At 41.9% G+C, this 16,425-nt stretch overlaps 1 protein-coding gene across 5 annotated transcripts in view; it reads left to right on the forward strand.

The window, feature by feature from the left end:
* Positions 1–16,425, forward strand: part of DPP6 (dipeptidyl peptidase like 6) — a 573,188-nt gene that overhangs the window by 539,573 nt on the left and 17,190 nt on the right. The window lies entirely within an intron of this gene.

Below are 16,425 nucleotides of genomic sequence, written 5' to 3' on the forward strand. Positions count from 1 at the left end.
GCCAGCAAGGTGGGGTTCACTGGGACTAAGTTCAAGATACATCAACCAATACTGTGAGCAGAAGGATTTAAGTAAGTCACAACAAGAAGACAATTTGGCAGGAAAAGGCAGCTTACAGAAATCTGCCTAAAGGACAGTGTGAGTGCAGAATATCTGGTGCTTCCCTGCTCATTCATCATAGATCTACTTTAACTTGGTAAAGTGAATAATCTGCAGGTCCAACAGGGATTTTCTGTTTTGAAAATCCCTGAGAGCCTCCAAGAGGCTAAGGATGCATTACAGGAGAAGAGTCATTGAAGTTTTCTTCAGCTCTCTTAAGACTAAATGCAGAACTCCACAAAACTTAATCCTATATAATTTAATTCTGCTTAATTATCCAAAATTGCAGATAAAATGCATGCACACCAGTCATCTGCTCCTGGGATTGAAACTGCTCAAATGGCTGCAATGTCCTCTGAAAAAAGGCTTGAAAAGCATCAAGCAAACAAGAAATTCCTGATTTTCAACAGCTCAGGAGGGAGGGAGTGATTTGAAGGGATATTAGGAGGGAATTCTTTACTGTGAGCATGATGATGCCCGGGCACAGGTTGTCCAGAAAAGTTATGGCTGTCCCATTCCTGGAAGTGCTCAAGGCAGGCTGGATGGGGCTCTGAGCAGCCTGGGACAGTGGTGGCCATGGCAGGGGACATCAGGGGTCTCTGTGGGGCAGGGGCTGCCCCTTCTCTGACTGCCAAGCTGCCACTATCTGTGTGGGGTGAACACAAGGGTAAAGAAGGAATATTTGAGATGGTAAAGTGGGAAATAAACAAGATAAAGTGGAGAAGTAGAATGGTTACCATAGTATAAGGTAAAATACTTGGACTAGGACAATTGTAAAAACATATTTTTCCCCTGGAAGAGAATGATAGGCTTCATGCCAGTGGCATTAAAAAAAATAATATGTGGCAATAAAGTACAGAAAAAACCAGCATTAACAGGGCAATACACGAATTAATTTAATGAACTAATTAACTTAATGGACTTACCTGTAAATTTGAATTTATAGTTGTGGCAGACATATGCAGAGAAGTGTCATTTGTCAATAAGTTTTCAGTTCTCTAGTAAATATTATATTTAGAAAATTCCACTCTTTAAAAGAAAAACTTCATTTATTTTTCTTCTTGTTTTAATTTCAAGAACAGCTGTCAGGAGCTACCAGCATCCATTTCCTTTGCACCAAGATAATTGTTTTACTGTAGTTAGAAGCATTTGTGAATAACAAGATTAAGGTTTCTAAAGGGCCCTATCAACAGTTATGAGGTGATTTGTTTTTGATTACATTATATCTCATCCACAAAAACCTGCAGTGATACCTGAAGAGATTAATGAGTTTTATTAGTGTACATTAATCCAGTACACAAGATAATGATTTTGCATAATAAACTATGGGTCTGTTTCTCAGCTGCTGTAAACAATAACTGAATTATAAGGTTATTAGGGTTAGATATATTTACATCTGCTGAATATATCTTTGTCTGAATTTTCATTATTCAGGACTAAATCCTCAAATCTCACTGTAGCACAAATACAGCACAGCTTCATCTGTGGAGCTCCTCTCAGTGTCTCCATTCAGATACCTTTAAAAAAAACATGCATACATGAGAAAATACAGAAATCATGGTAGAATTTCCATTTTCAGTGATTTTATAAAAATATCTGTCCATTGCATTTGGTGTAGTTATTCCTTATTTACATGACTGAAAGTGAGAGGTCTTTCAACCTATTTGCTTTAAAGCACTTTGCAGGAACCACATTTCTTTTGGCATTTTTCATGTGGGATCCATCTAACTTCAGATGTGTGCTATGGGTGCACTTGCAGCAGGGACAGCTCCCTTTGGTTCCTGTTGCAGCTGATGTGAGCCAGGTCAGTGGAAACCTCTGTTCTGGATGAAGTACAGATTTCTGGATAGAAGCATCATCCTGTCAGACTTTGGTCATGTAAATAGGTGTTGTGGTTTCATGGAGAATCACCTGGATCCACAATAGCACAATTCCTTTCCCACACTCCTCAGGCTTGGCCCTGCCTCAGTTCAAGGTTTTGGGTTATTGCTCACAAGCATTCATGCTCTAGTGTAGTCTAGATGAACAGAAAATCTTATTTATTCATATTCACATATAACACATAAAAGGAGAAGCTCCTTGAATGAGGATATATCAAGGCACCCTGCAGAGCTGGAGTTGATCAAGCAGACAGAGCAAGCCCACCAGGGTGAACAAGAGTTTGTCTGCTCCCCAAGGGTTTCTGCTCAGAGTTCCCAGCTCTGCTTCCCCCCAAAAAATCCTCACAGTTGGAGCCAATGTTCAAGACCAGACAGTGGCAGGCAGTACTGTGGCTGTTCAGTGCTTTTTTCTCCATAATATGTCTAACATGCATAAATTTGTATCTAAATATCTATAAAATACATAAATCTCCATAATCTGTATAAAATGCATCAATGTGTGTAAAAGCACCCAGAGTTCAGGTCTTGCTGTCTACTCTGTGAAACTGTGACATGAAAATGTGTGTTCATAGTGATCACTGGTGTACCCTATGTCAGCCCCATATGTATTTTGGGAGGTAGCTAAACTAAATTATTTTACTGTAATCAAGCCTGTAATGGCTTAAAAAATTGTATTTTCTCAACTGTACACAGGAAAAACACATGGACAAATATTTATGGCTTGTAAACAATTTCTGTACTGACAGAGAATAACCTCCACCATACCTCAGTTTCACTCTGTCCCTTCCCTTGTGACCTTCTGTTGCAAATTTGATTGAGTTTAGAGCCACAGACTCGACTGTGGCTCGGCTGAGCTTCTCTACAATGGCAAGGTTTGGAAGACTTGAACAATCAATCAGTGCTTATGAAATACTCTGTGGTACTTGAATAAAAGGCAAGGACAATGGAAAATATCTATCCTAAAAGAACCCCAAAAAAAGAAAGGTCTGGCATTGCTCATTTGATCCCAAAAGTTAAGAGCTGGAAGTGTTTTACTCATTCTTCTGGTACTTTAAGAGCAACATATAATTTCCTTTAAAGATTTTTTGCTGTCCTGCAGAATACATTTAACAGCATTGCCACCTGGCACAGGCTGAAATGAGAGCAGTGTGCTGTGATAGAAAGTAACCTCTCCTGAAAGAGGACAGTCTAATGCTTACTGTCAGGAGGCAACATTTATTGCAATTAGTGGGTCCCAGAAGGCTAGTTACCTTATTTTTCATCTAATTTTATATGCTCATGATTGAATTACTGTAGCAGGGTCTAAGGAAACATGATGCTTTGCAGGCTGCTGTTAGATTATCTCCTCTAGACACGGTTGAAAAAGCAATATCTGCTTGACCAAGGTCACTCCTACTGTCATTGTCACCATAAAATAGGGGTTTACACTTCTGCCTCTTCTCATAAACCAGCACAGGCACCTCCACTGATTCCCTCTAAGATAAACAGAAATAAAATCTGGATGGAAGTGGTTTGGTATTTTATACATAAATTTAATTGAGGATAGATTTTACTCATCTGAAATGGGATGCAAATTTCAATTTCATTGAGAAAAGGATAGGAAATTGCAAATTTTGGCTATGAGAAACAATTTATTCCTGTTTCTTGAGTAGGACTCAGACACACAGGGTGCAAGGATGAATGACACAAGCCAATAAGGCACTAAAGCCCATTTTTAGGTGATAGCTCCTCCTCTGAAGGATGAAGCCCTATCAATTACTGCCACTGTAGTCAACTGTGCAGTGTTTCAGTATTTCCACTGTACATAGGTACACTTTGTCTTCAGTGGCTCCTGTCTCTCCCCAGTGTAACCAGTAAAACTCAACTCCTAATGAGGCTGTTCACAAGGAAATCAGGGGAAGCAGCCCTTTCTGACACAGGATAATTGATTCTCTGACTCTCAGGTGCTTTGGCTGCAGAGTCTTCACTCTCATAAAAAATCTGTGAAATCAGAGAGTTTCAGTTGGAGTCACAGAATGGAAAATGCTTCCTGGAATGTGGAGTTCAATCCCTGATGTTGCAGACTGTGGCATTGCAGCATCCTTTACATAAGCTGGTCCTTCTCCATCAACTGACCTCGTCCATAAGCTCATCCTGGCCCTAGGGAGGTGGGATTTTCCCCACAAAGGGTTAATGCCTTCTGGCTGTGAGGCAAAAGGAATAGAGGGGAAGACCCTGGCCTGTGCATTCATGTCTGCAATTAATGACATTTAACACACAGTGAAAATGATGGGAGGAGGGCAGTGTTGTGCATGGGGTGCCTACCAGCCTGCTAATTAAAGTTCTCCATAATCATGCATTACCAAAAGGGGATTGATCATTTTTAGGGATGTCACAAAGAAAATTGGAGGGGAGAGGACTGTAACAAGGGCTAAGGGAAGGATTGTCTCATTTTTGGCATGGTTGCTGGTGATAGAGAAGTGCCTTGACCACTACCCTGTGTTATTCTTCATTCAGTGACCAGTTAGGGAAGAGCAGCTTTCACTCTGAGGAGGGACAGCAGTGAACTGAACAGGGATCTTCCCCACAGCCCTTCCTCCTCTTCCCACACACAGCAAGATTGTTTCGTTCCAGAATTCCATAAAACCACTATTGTTTACCCTGTCTCTCTGAAGATTATCTCTGCTGGAAGCTGTGGCTGTGGCTGAGTTTATTGTCAGTTTTGTGCAGTTTTGTGAAGGCCAAATGACTTTAAAGCTGTCTCACTCTTTGGAGAAAACAGATTCATGCAAGGAAAGTGTTAAAATATTGTCACTGGATTTGGCTCCTCTCTGGCACTCTGGAACTGTGGTTCTCAGCTTAGCCTAGATCAGTAATGACAGGTAACAGAAATGAAATAATTTCTGCCTTTCCTAGCAGGTAACTCTGCAACTATGGGGCAAAATGTTGTGTTTTAACTGAGCTGTGCTTGATAAAATACCTAAAGGACAAGTACAAAAGGAATTTATGTGGGTATATCTGCTTTTCCCCACGTGTGTCCTCTGAGCCAGTGAAGACAACAACTCTGCAACTGCCCTGCTGGCCCTGAGGCACTGAGAGGTGCCTACAGGCCTGGGAAATCTTTAAAAATAGGATTTACTGCTCTTACTTCCTGCCACACAAAATCGTGTTTTAATCCCATTCACAGATAACAAGTGGTACAAAAGACTGATTAGAGAAAAACCTGCAATTTAAGGACCTCCTTTGAGGGTGATTCATACTAATGAAGGAGCAGCACAACCAAATTAGTGATGATCTGAGTCGAGTTCCTCCTGCCATTGGACATTCATTCATTCTGTCTGTGGTTTTATGAGGTAAAGACAAGAGCTGCAAGTTTTTACTTTATAGAGGCAGCAGGTAGCCATAAACTTCTCAGCTCTTTAAACTGTTTCTTGAGAATTTAATTATCTTCTTTCCTCCCTCTTGGTGAAACTTGGAAACACCATCTGGAGATGGGAGCACTTAGGAGCATCACTTGCTGCTTTCACTTAATAGGTTTATGCTGAGCCTTGAAAAGTCCTTTTGTTCTTCCACATTTGTTTCATTTTCCAGAATTTTGCTGGGGTTGGTGAAGATTTTCACTAGAAAATTTCATCAAATGATCTGGCTCTGCTTTGTGGCAGGTTGCCCTGACTTTGCTTTTAAACATTTTGACACCACAGAGCCCAAAGCACGATTTAACAAGGTTCAGCCTTCCACTGTGGGGATGTCTAAATCCTTTTGGGCATCCAGGTTGTTCTGCCCACTGATGTGGACACAGCACAAGCTCCTGCCCACACAGATGAGAGAAGTGTGAAATGTTTGGTGCTTCTGGAGTTTGCCATAGACAGGGAAATTTTTAGTGTGGGTGAGTCCAAGTCATGAAAGGCATTGGGTGGAATCAGTGGTTTATGATGAGGGCTGCTTTAGGAGGAGCATTTGTGCTTGTTGGGACCAGGATCCAGAGCCAGGCTCGTGTCCTTGATCCCTGCCATCTCTCTAAACCCAGTCTGTGACTGCTCACTAGTGTTTCTCCCACTTTATTTAATAACATGGGAAGGGTTTTATGCTAAAAATCACAGACCAGCACTCCTGGGCAAGGAGGCTGGAAGTGGTCAGAAAACTGGGAAAACTGGGTCATTAATGCTGCCTAATGTGCTGCACACCCCATGAACAGTGTGAGATAAGCTGAGCCAGCAGCTGGGGGGTGGAAAAACCTTTGAAACACCAGTTTCCAGCATCCAGCATCACTGGCATGGCTCAGCTCCAGAGTTAAACCCAGGATTTTTGGTTTTTTTCTTAATGTCAGCAAACATAAATTTCTAAGCAATGTTTCTAATATTGTGGCTATACTTCATGTCATTACTGCGAAAAGATGTTGACCTTTTTTGAGGAGATGGATATTTTGGAAAACCTCCTAGTATTTTATTCTCTCATGGGATTACCAGCTGATTTAGACAGACATGAATGTGTGCCCTAGAAAAGCTAAATTAAAATCAACAAATCACATGGATTTGTTGATGAATTTCACTAACAAATAACATTTGCTTTGTTTTGCTCATCTACTTCTGGATTCAGTCGCTTTCATCTACACTTGTAAGTGGCTTTGGGGATTTTTTTCCCATGAAAATCACTTAAAATGTCACTCTTGTGAAAATTTTGAATGTAATATTCAACAAAAAAAACAGGGATTCTACTCATAAAGACTTACTTTGTGAATAAAAGTGTCTGAATCCTTTCTGCCTCAGGATAGAAGATCACAACATTTGTCTTTCACTGTGAATTAATCAAATCACATTTTTCTTCAGTTTCTCCATCAAAATCAGGGGGCCATGTCACTGAGATATTTTTGGCAACAATTTTTATATTTATGGCTCCTTCAACAGAAAGAGCTTAATATTATTTAATATCTCAGGAAAATCCTATACTGGTATTTATCAGGATACAGGGAGAGGGAGTAGAAGTTTCATTGTTGGCAAAATAAATGCTGCACTTAGTTTTTAATTTGAATTATGGAGAGGTATGAAAATCCCTTTGCAGCCTTTCTCCAGATGATCATTTTCATGCTCTTACCAAGTGGGGAGCAGAGGTACAGAGAGAATTAGGGGCTTGCCTATGGACACATCTGAGTCAAGCACCATGACCCCCATTTCCTTCCTCATATTGCAAGACAGTACTCCAAGGAAAAACAGCACTGACTCCTGGAACAGACCAGAAATATGACTCCTTCTGCAGCCTGTCTCCATGGTGGATGGTGGATAATTAACCCTCCTCAGGATTTTTGCAATAATGTACCCATCAGGGAGGTGTCTGCCCAGCTCCTGCAATAAGAGGTTGGTTCATGCCTTCAGGCAGGAGAATAATGAACCTCTTTCTACGTCTTCCTCAGTTCCTTCATTTAATCAGACCTTTTAACCTGTGCCATTTGGGCCAGACCTGCCATCCCAGGAAAGCAATGGAAAATCTGGAGATGAGGATATTTTTACTAACCATGGACAAGCAGATGTAAATCAATGATTCGCGAAGCACAAGTCTATAAAGCTGTGCTTTAAACCTCTCTACATTGCCCATGTATTGCCTTAAATATCACATAGAAATGTTGTGTCACAGTCTCATCAACAACATTCCTGCACCCAGATTGTAATTAGCAGTTGTTATGCTCAGGTAAACATCAGTGCAAGCCATAATGGAAGTATACAGCTTTAACTCTTCCCTGAGTATATTGGGCTATTTATGGGCTGTAAAACAGCTCCATATTCAGGCAAATATATCTGCAAAAAGGTGGGTTGCTTTCTTTATTCCCCTTTCTGTTACAAAATAATCATGTTTTTTGTACTGTTGGAGTCTCTAAATCTTGAGTTGGATGTGGGTACTTATGACACATATACTTACAAACAGGTGGTTTTTACAATATCTGCCTTAATTCGTTGACCCACATCCAAACATGGAGAATTCAAAGACACATTTGGTAACAGTGCTCTGAGAAGTCCTAACCAGTGCCAAATGCTGGTTAGGACACAAGGATTTGGGGGATTTTTTTGCTGTCACAAACTCCTTTAGAGAACTCAAGCAGGTCTTCTAATTCCAGCTTCCTAGAGGTGTTGTGAAAATAAAGTCCATTACTGACTGCAGTGCCAATAAGGGGCATAGAGGCTCCTAGACAGACAAATTTCCAGAATGGTTTTGAAAGCTTCGGTGAATCTTGAGTCTGTTCACTGCAGAGAAACCTTCCTAGCACAGAAACCCATCCATTAGTATGCAGGAGAGCACTCCTGTGACAGAACCAGCATGTAAAGTGATTAAATGGTGCTGGAGTGAGGAGTTAACCAGGCATGGCTGCAGATCTTGCTGTGTCTCAACCACAATCCAGTAAGGAGCCTGTAATTACACCGTGGGCCTTAATAAGTGCAGGGCCAGTCCTCCCAGGTGCTGGGTGCTCCCTGCAGCCACAGCAGCAGAGGAGCCCTTGGTGTGCTGTCCTGCAAGCCCAGCCTCCCCTGACCCCAGAGCATCACTCACTGCCTTTAGAGACAGCCAGGGATCTCTTGAACCATTTGGGATTTGGGTTTGAGCTGTAGCAGCACTAAAGCAGTTATGGAAAATGCAACAACTCATTTTGGCTTAAAGCACATCATGGTGTGTTTTCACAGCACTGTGAATGTGTCAGGATCTGGGAGATGCAGTGCAGCTGCAAGGGGAAATTCCTTCCTGTGGCTTTTTGTCACTTGGAGCATCCTCAGACGTGTAGGTGTGTGCTACTTGCTTCTTGTGGGTGTGATGGAGCTACTGAGCTCCTTAGAAGGATATGAACAAACAATTTGCTTTTCAAATGCTACTGGAGTGATATTTCATTAGGAGAGTTTTCTGTCCACAATGCCCAAATTAAAAAAATATAAACTATTTTTCTTGCTTTTGAGAGATGGAAAAGCTGAAGGTCCTATTTAACCTCCCCAAGTAACCACTCTGGCAGATATCCAGGCAAAGCTTGTGGGTAAAAATGTCTCACTCCAGGGCCTGAAAACAATATTAAATGCACAGGGAGGAAATACCTTCACTTAATCCCTACTTTAATTTAGCTAGGTAGAAAGCCTGCTGCCTAGAAAGATTTCTGAAGCATATGGATTTAGTGTCAACTAAAAGTGTCATAAAACTGCCCATCATGGTAAAGGCAAAGCATCTTAGAAAAGCTCACTTCCTACTGGAATTCAAATAAATGCTTTCCAAGTGCAGCTTGTCCTGCTAAGAGGGCCAGAGCTTGGCAGGTGACCTTTGGCAAATATCATCATAAATTAAGTTGTTGAGATCTAAAGAGACTTAATTGGATGCTGAAATAACTATTAGCACTGAAAATGGGTTTTATTAACCAAGTCGAGAGCCTATGGATATAAAAGTGCAGTAGGCACACCTCAGTTTAAACAAATGTGAAATGCTGATATCTGGATTTTTTTCCTGGCATTTGCACCAGCTGGAGGCTACAGCTCCATGTAGCCATGCCAGTAGGTCTGAAGGCCTCAGGCAAGGCTGAGAGCCCACTTTAAATACTTTCTTTGCTGCTGACACCGTAGCAATAACTGCCAGGTTATTGACTGGGAGGAGGAAACTCAGGGGAAGGTTGTTTCTACCTGTGTCCCAACAGGGTGTGCCTCCCTGGCCCCACCTCACCTCACTGTGAAATTCAATACCCCCTTATTGTATTTTTCTCAGGATATCTCAGAGGAACACAGCACTGCCTGTCCACAAGGACTGGAAGACAAAGTCAGTGCAGATCCATTCTCTGCCCACATCAGGAGCTTTTTCACCAATCTGCTGCCTTTGTCACAAACAGGCTCACTCTGAGCTGGGCCCAGGAGCTGAACTGAAGGAAAATTAAATAGAATTATTTTTTTTCTGCTGGGATCATAAGTTCTAGAAGCTACTGTGCTGCTTTACTGTACGATTTTACAAATATTTCTGATCATGCAAGGGAGTGGGACGTGCTGGCATGGTAGCAAATGACTGAGGTGGTAATGGGAATGGACAATTCCAAATTCAATGTCTTAGGGAGGCCTCAGAGAGGATTTCATCATCATAGAAATATAGAATACCCTGAGCTGGAAGGGATCCACAAGGTTCATCAAAGTAATCCCTTGTCCCTGCACAGGAACCACCCCAAGCATCATTTGGAAGTTTTTTATGGGCCACCTAATGACTGCAGCCTATTACTGCTGCACTCCAGAGTAGAATGGTATCTATGTTGTATATCATTCAAAAACTAAACATTTTTTTCATCAGTTCACCCAGATGTAATTTTTTTTAACTCCCACTGAGTTTTAGAATATACTTCAATATAAATTTTTGCTACTTGGTTCTTGATGTGCAGGTCTTGGGGGTTTGGGTTTTCTGAACCATCTGAGCTGCCCTTGGCTGGGTTCTGGGTGTACAGCAAGGGACAGAAAGCCAGAATTTGTCAGTGTGTGCTCTGGAGTCTGAACATGGTGGTGTCTGTCCAGGTAGAGCTGGGTAGGCAACCCCCAAGAGTTTCTATCCTTGTGCGACCTCACAAGCCAGGTACCCTGGCCAAAATACCCAAAATATCTGTCTGACAAAAGCCAGGACGCACCAGAAACTCAGAGAGAATGATCAAGCACAGCTGAATGTCCTGCAAAGTGCTCAGGGCTGCAGGAACCAGGCTGGTGCCATAGCCATGTGCCTGCAGGTTCCCACCCGGCGGGATGTGAAATGGGCACGGCAGCGTGCTGGGACTTGGGAGCCATTCCCAGGGCCTGGGAGGTTTTCCTGGGGCTGAGAGGCATTCCTGGGGCTTGCTCCCATCCCAGGTCACTGGGTGAGTGTTATCTGCTGTGACCAGAATGGTTTCCCACACAAGGGTGATCACCACAACCGCGGGTTCTCGTGTAGCGGCAGCGCGAGGCTGTAATTAGCGCTTCCAGGCAAACTGTGACCTTCTGGAACTTTTCCTGAGGCTTATGAAGCCTTAATTAGTTTCTGCTGTTTTAAAGCATGCCCAGACTTAATCTCTGGGCCCTATTTATATTATAATTACTATATAATTCACGTTTGCATTCACTTGACTCCTTTTCTTACTTAACAGCCGCGGTTGGCTCTCACTCCTCAATCCTTTGTGCGCAGTTCATGGGTCACAAATCCCATGGCTGAAGGCAGGGTGGGGGATGCTCACTCTCCCTCCCTCACATGCTGTACAACTGAAAAACAGCAGGCTGGCATGAAAACCCCCTTTTGCACCAACAGAAGGTACCACCAGAGTTTTTTCTGCAGGAAAAGAGAGGATGGTATTCTTGGTTTGGAAGTTGGATGAGAACTTCTTTTCTATCTCTGTCTGTAGTTATGGCTACAGTTTGAGACTAATTAAAATGATGGCTTTAGTTGTTTCTGTAGTCTGAGATGATGACTTTTATTCCAGAACATTTTTTCTTCCTTTAAGCAGATCCCTCATTTATGTTATAAACTATTTCACTCTATTCTTATACATCTTTAATGTGTTGTAAACTCCCCATAAATACTCAGGTGGCAAAAACCCAAACTAATATGCATGAATATTTAACAACAAAATTAATAGGAAATATCTGTAATTTTCAATGCCTGAGAAAATATTGTGGAATTATGTGGAACTCCTCTCCTCCTTGAAATGGCCCCATTCTGCAAAGCACTATGTGTCCTTTGCTTTTCCATGTTTTGATCCTGTTTTCATTTTCTCGCTTGTAAATATGAGCTGGCTGGCATTGCCCGGAGGAAGGTGATCTATCATCTGCTTCCAGCCAGGGTTCTTGTCACTTGGTCATTCCACACATATAAAATTTTATCTGAGCTCCACTCGCAGGAGATAAATGACCATGACAACAGGCTTCCTCTGATGCTTCAAATAATGAAGCTTCACAAATCAGGCAGGAGCGTCCTGCATGCTGAGACCAGGGTGCATGTGCATTATTTCCAGCCATATGAGCAACCTTGGATGAACTCATTATTCTGCAGAGGGCAGTACAGATGTTACCATCCTACAAGATTTAAAGCTTCCTCTGAGGAAAACTGCTTCTTTCACCTTGTTTGCCAGCTGGACCTGCTGTAAGGTTTATTGCTGGCTTTTGTTTTCTGTTTGCATGGTCCTTGTTAAGTCCTTTATTAATGCAGTCAGTACATTAAGGGTATATTAAAGCCTGAGAACTCATGAGAGCAAAACAGCTTAATAACCAGACAATTTGAAGCAATTGTATTTATGGGTTGTTGGTGGTGCTTTTTAAGTTAATATCCAGCACCAGTTATGACTTAATTAACTAGGAAATCATTATTTGGTTGCAAGAGAATTTTACTTATGGAAAAGAATAAATTAAGATTATCTAAATCAATTTATACTAGGTTTTAATGAAATAAACAGAAAATATGAAATGGGGTTTTATTCAGTCTGTTAATGAGGTGTAAATGGCACTGAGACAGAGTATTTTCTTTCATGCTGCAATTATAAGGAATTATCCTTTTTTCCTTGAATATCATAGACCCATGGAATGGTTTGGGTTGGAAGGGACCAGCATGTACTAACCCAATAAGAAACCTATACTTTAAAAATAGGGACAGATGCTAACTTTTTGTTTAATCTCTTTCCAAAGTTTGCAGAAAATCTGAATTAAAACTGAATCAAAAGAGGTTAAATTGAGGTATTCAAATAGAACAGAATCTGGTAAAAAGAGGGAGTTGAGTATGGGGATTTTTCCATTCAGATTCCATATCTTGGACCAGAATACTGGAACAAAATACCCTGGGCTTGGGGAAATCAGTTACCCACATGTAAACTGGAGTTTTTCCCTCCTGCTCCTCGTACTTGCAACTCTAGGGGTGCACTATCAGGTTCATGAACTCTGCAAACAAATTTTCCTAAATCCACCTCCTTTTTACAGTGGATCTTATAACTACAGTGGTAATACACCTGCTCCATGCCCTGGGGTTTGTATGTTCTCCATGTTCCCCTTTGGATCCATCCCCATACATTATTGCATTATGCTTTTTAAAACCTTAGCCAAAGCCTCCTGAAAGGGAGGAAATGCTCAGCCCTCTCAATGTGACACCTCATTGGCTGGTGTTAATTAAGAAGGAGAAGAGGGAGATTAGTGAAAGAATTGTGAGCGAAGGTTAAGTACCAGCAAAACGAACAGGAAGTAGATTATGATGAAGAGCAATAAGAGGCTAATTAGAGATCAGCAGCAGGGTTCATTAGGAGCTAGTGTGGGGAATGACCTCGCCCAGATTGTTCCCTGGCAGCCTGGGAACCCAAAGCTGGATGAAGCTGGTGGAATTTGTCAAGACACAAAGCTGATGAGCATCATCAGAAGGCAGAGATAAATCCTAGAGATGCTGGATGTCTTGCAGGGCAGCACTGGGAGAAATTAATTGTACAAAGAGCAAAATTAGGCACATGGCAACTCAGGGCAAGAATTTGTCTTGTGTGTTTGAAGCTCAAAAGTTACAAATGCCTCAGCAGAGCTGATGGGTGCCTGGGCACACAATGCTGACCACGGGATGTCTGCAAACTGCCTACCTGCTGTGGGGTCATGGAAAAGGTGAATGATCTTTTAGGATGGATCAGGCAAGGAATTTTCCATAGAATGGGCAAGCAACAGTTTCACTATTAAAACCAATTAGGACATCCTCAACAGCAGGAGTAGAGTTCTGATCATTTCTGTTCAGGAAGGAGGAACTGAATGTAAAATACTCTTGCATCAAAGAATAAGATGAAAAGAAACTTTGTCCTACAAAAGGGAGTTAAAATAATCTAATTTATCTGACTGGATGAGAGCTTTTGGGGAGATATGACTACTCTGACTAAAATGGAAATACTCATGCTTAGTTGAAAACAGTGTTGGAACAACCCCAAGAAGGTGTAAAGGGGAGTGACAGCCAGTACAGCTTCCAGCTGGAAGCAGCCTCTACCAGAAGAGCAAGACACCAGAAGGAATTACATCAGCAAACCCAATGATATTTAGAGGGTGTTTGTCCATACTTTTGTAACACATTTTCCTGAAGCAGCAAGGGAGGATTTTCTCAGACTGTGTCCTTCAGTGGCCATGGGGCAGAGAGTGGGATGAGCTGGTCAGTGCCAGCCCAGCTTCCCACACTGCTGAGGCGCCTCTCAAAATCCCATAGAGTGGACTGGGGACCTGACCACCTTATTCATTCCAGCAGCCTTTTGAAAAACCCATCAGGCCTGTTCTCTGTAGTGGAATTAAGAGCAAATCTCTTGTTCATTTTCCCTCTAGTCACTGCTAGCTGATACCTCAGAGCAACCAGATTTACTTCTGCTCCACATAAAGTAAGCATGAAATTTATTACCAGTATCACACAGGGCAGAGACAAGCAGTACCATCAGAGTGGTTGCCCGAGAACAAGCCAGGATTGATTATTTTACAAGACAAGTTACATTTGAGGAAGTAAAGATTTGATTAAAAAATTAAATGCCTTGGGGAGGGTGAATAGCAGCATAAATCTGTTTGATGTTTATGTCAACAAGGTTGCCAAAGCAAACAGCATGAACATCTGTCCACAGCACTGGCTGGAAAATGCTGCAAATGGGGAAATATTTTAATTGTGAGCAATGGTTCACACAACTCCCCATGTCTTTATTTATTAGGCTGATAATATCACCCCAACATATGAACTTTATGCAGCACACATAAATAATTCATGGATCAGCAAATAAAGAGATCTGGAATCTGTACACAGAGATGGCTGTTGCCAGTTATCTCACTTGTGCAGAGCCAGACCCTTTCAGCTCCCATCGCTTGCAGCTGCTCTTTTAAATCATTCATCAGTGCTTAAGAGATATGCTGGTGGTGCTGGCAGAGAGTATTTGAATTTCCATTGTTTACACACTGTAAATTTAGCTTCTGGTCCGAAATTATCTGCAACATTGAAGCCTTTGAGAATATAGATGAGAAGAATAAGATAACTCCTCTTTTTATCCTTTTTAAACACTTCTATAATTTTGATTAATTTTTCTTGAATTTTATTTAATATTCTTTTTATAATCACTATTTTCATTTTAAAGTTATATTAACTGATATAATTCCCTATGCTGTTTAGATCATGAAGACATCAGGAATAGAAAAAGTATTACAAAACAAATGTCTGGCAAATATTTTCTTCAAGGCTGTAAAATTATTTTCCATTTTTATTTTAGAAATCTATACCTTATCACATAAATATCTAGAGTTGCTTCTTTCCATTAATGTTTAAGCAAAACCCTCTTGGAAATAATAATAAAAACTGCTTTAAAATTGATGAAAAACCATGACCAGTGCTTTTTCTTATCAAATTATTGAGACACTGAATTTCTGTGCCCATTCAGATCACTTCCTGGGTGATAAATTTGCCTGGTGTCATTATAGTGATATAGCTCAATTTATTTCTTGCATGGATAATTACAGTAATGGTTTTAAAGTCAGAGGTCTCTTGATAAACCCAGACTTTCAGCTGTATTAATTGAAAATCTAATTCATGTAACTAGAGTCTTGTGCAGCATTATTAACCATGCAGCTATCTGTGATGTACAGTGTGTCTGTACACAGAAGTTCTGCCAATAGTTTTGCTCCTTTCTCTGAAGCTATAAATAAGAAACAGCACTCAAACTTCTGTCAGGATGCTGGAGTTGCTGGTGCAATGCTGGAGGCAGGAGAGGGGAGTGGAGCCTGCAATGGAATTCAAGCACACCCCATCCCACTCCTGACACAGGGATGCACAGAGGGACAACAGGGGCCACCTCTGAAAATTTGGGTGGAGGAGGCAGGGAACATCAGTGCCAGGTCCCACACCTTGGGGACTGTCACAGCCCTGCTTGTTCCTTCCCCCCTGGGAGAGATCCAACAGCATCACCTTCACTGTGTCATGCAGAAAGTGGCTGCCTGAGGTTTTAAGGTGTGGGATGGGTCTCTCTGCAAATCAGGGCAAAGCAGATCAGTATCCTGAAGTGGGGCACTTTGAGTTTCATCCTTCAAGGAGCACAAGTGAGTTTTACCCTTCGAGGATCCCAATGCTCCCACGCTCTCAGGACCTGTGTGAGCAGGAGGCAGAGCTTCCACAGGGCTCCTGATTGTCAGGGGACACAGGGAGATCATCAGAGCAGATTAAAGAGCAGAAGCAGCAGAATGTGCCAAGGGGTCAGGAGTCCCCATCAAAGCCCCTTTGGGGGCTCTGGAGGAAGAGCCACGAGCAGGGATGTCCTCGCCCTGCTCCTGTCAGCTCCCAGCAGCTCACTGAACAAATTAGGTTTCCCTCTCAGATCCACACCTGACAGTGGATGGCATTTAGCAGATGGCATGTGTAATGGGACTGTCACACCAACACAGGTTTAAAAATAAAGCTGGGGAGGCAGTTAATGAATATACAATCCTCCTTTCAAGGAATTCTTTCTGTCCCTGTCAGGCATGAGGCACTCAGCCTGTGAGTG

This window comes from Catharus ustulatus, chromosome 1 (assembly GCF_009819885.2).
Source record: "Catharus ustulatus isolate bCatUst1 chromosome 1, bCatUst1.pri.v2, whole genome shotgun sequence".
In the NCBI taxonomy this organism is placed as follows: Eukaryota; Metazoa; Chordata; class Aves; order Passeriformes; family Turdidae; genus Catharus; species Catharus ustulatus.